Raw genomic sequence first — 2,066 nt, 5'->3', positions numbered from 1 at the left:
GTTTATACCTTTGTTTTACTTGATTAGACTTGCTTAATTTTACCATAGTGCCAACCATAATATCAATTCCATCTTCGACGTAGCTTGACTTAGACTCTAGTTTTCATCATTGCATTCCCTAGGGATCGACCCTTAACTTGCCCTATATTCATATAAGGTTGGTTAGGTGTTTACAAATTTTGTTTGACTTGGGGGAAGGGTAGATAACGACATACATTTTCCCCTTGTCAAAATGGCGCCGTTGCCGGGGAATGCTATTGGTGCTTAGCTTTTGTTGTTGAGTCTACTTCATTTTAATTGAAAAAAAAAATACAAAAAGATTTTGTTTCTTTAGGCTACACTTGTAGCCGTGCTACTAATATTTTCTTTGAAGTTTTGCATGCATAGAGCTCGTGATCGATCCATTGTGCCTTTTGACCCGGAAATTGAGAGGACTCTCTCAAGAAGAAGAATAGCTAATCGATTCTCCTTGGGGTATAGTTCTTCAAGTGAAGAAGAGATTGAAGAAGAGCAAGGCATGGGAGAAAATCCGAGAGTGGCCTTGAAGGAGCTAGGAATACCCGGTGCTTATAGGTTTGAGAGCGGCATAGTTCCGCCTACAACACCGGCAAATGATTTCGAGATTCGGCCGGCCATGATCACCTTAATTGAGAGGAGGAAATATAGTTGGGCTAAGAATGAGAGCCCGTTGAACCATCTTAAAGAATTTGAAAAATATTGCAACACCATCAAAGTCAACGGCGTTTCTCAAGAGTTCATACGCCTCAAGTTGTTCCCCTTCTCTCTCATAGGAAGATCCTTAGAGTGGCTAGATAAAGAGGTGAAGCCCAATTCCTTGAGAACATGGGATGATGTTACAAAGGCCTTCTTGTCCCGTTTTTACCCTCAAAAGAAGACGGCGGAGGCAAGAGCCTTGATTCAAGGGTTCAAGCAAAGGCCAAATGAAAGCCTTTACGAAGCATGGGAGAGATACAAAGAGTATCAAAGGGAGTGCCCTCACCACGGAATCCCAACATACCAAGTGGTCCAAATCTTCTATGGCGGTTTAAGTCCCCAAGGCAAGTCATGCCTTGATGGGGGGGCCGGGGGTCCTATCATGAACAAGACCGAAGAAGAAGTGGTGGACATCATCGAGGACGTGGTGACGTACTATAGAGATTGGCAAGATGGGGAGAGAGACTCTTCAAGCAAGCAATCTTCTTTGTACTCGGTAGACCATCTAAATGCGATCAATAACCTTTCCTCCCAAATGACAAACTTGGGAAAGGAGATGACCGCAATCAAAGCCAAGTTGGAGAGCACTTCTACTTCATCCCAAGCTTCGATTCTTCCCTCCCAATTTAAGGGGACAGGTACTCCTTCTAACTCTCAACCCCCTCCCTCTTCACATAATATGCCTATGGGTTGTTTGTTTTGTGATGCATGTGGATCGTATGATCATGACTCTAGTAATTGTCCTAATGAATGTGTTGATGAGTTTGATAACAATGAGAGTGAGCATGTGAATTATGTGTCAAATAATAATGCTCAAAGGTTTGATAATCAAAGAGGTCAATGGAATAGGAATTACCAAAACCTAGGCAATTTTGACAACTATAATCAAGGTGGTGGTTATAGAAACCAAGGGAACCAAGGTTTTCGTGGTAGCTATAATAATCAAGGTTATAGTGGCCAAAATCAAAGCCAAAATTATGGTAATCAAAACCAAGGTTATGGAAATCACAACCAAGGTAGTGGTAACCATACTCAAGGTGGTGGTAACCATAATCAAGGTTATGGACAAAATCAAAATAGGGGTACTTGGAACAATCAAGGGAAGGGCAATTTTCAAAATAATGCTCAAAGAGGTCCCCCACCCGGATTTGTTCCAAGGACTCAAGGAGAAAATTCCTATTCCCAACCTTCTTCACCTAGGACCAATTTGGAAGAAATAATTGAGAATCAAACCAAGTTGTTGAACACATACATGGCCGTTAGTGATAAGAAGTTCAATGAAATGATGACCCACAATAAAATGCTTGAAAATCAAATTTCTCAACTTGCTAATGCTTTGAAAGATCATGCAA

The 2,066-nt window shown here is 41.4% G+C and overlaps 1 pseudogene; it reads right to left on the bottom strand.

Moving 5' to 3' along the window:
- Positions 1-909: 909 nt before the first annotated feature.
- On the bottom strand, positions 910-1,008 carry LOC145637649 (small nucleolar RNA R71; annotated as a pseudogene).
- Between the last annotated feature and the right edge of the window lie 1,058 nt (positions 1,009-2,066).

This window comes from Chenopodium album, chromosome 6 (assembly GCF_948465745.1).
Source record: "Chenopodium album chromosome 6, dcCheAlbu1.1, whole genome shotgun sequence".
Lineage (NCBI taxonomy): Eukaryota > Viridiplantae > Streptophyta > Magnoliopsida > Caryophyllales > Amaranthaceae > Chenopodium > Chenopodium album.
Note: the sequence above shows the minus strand (reverse complement) of the source record. Positions and strands in the feature narration are given on the sequence as shown.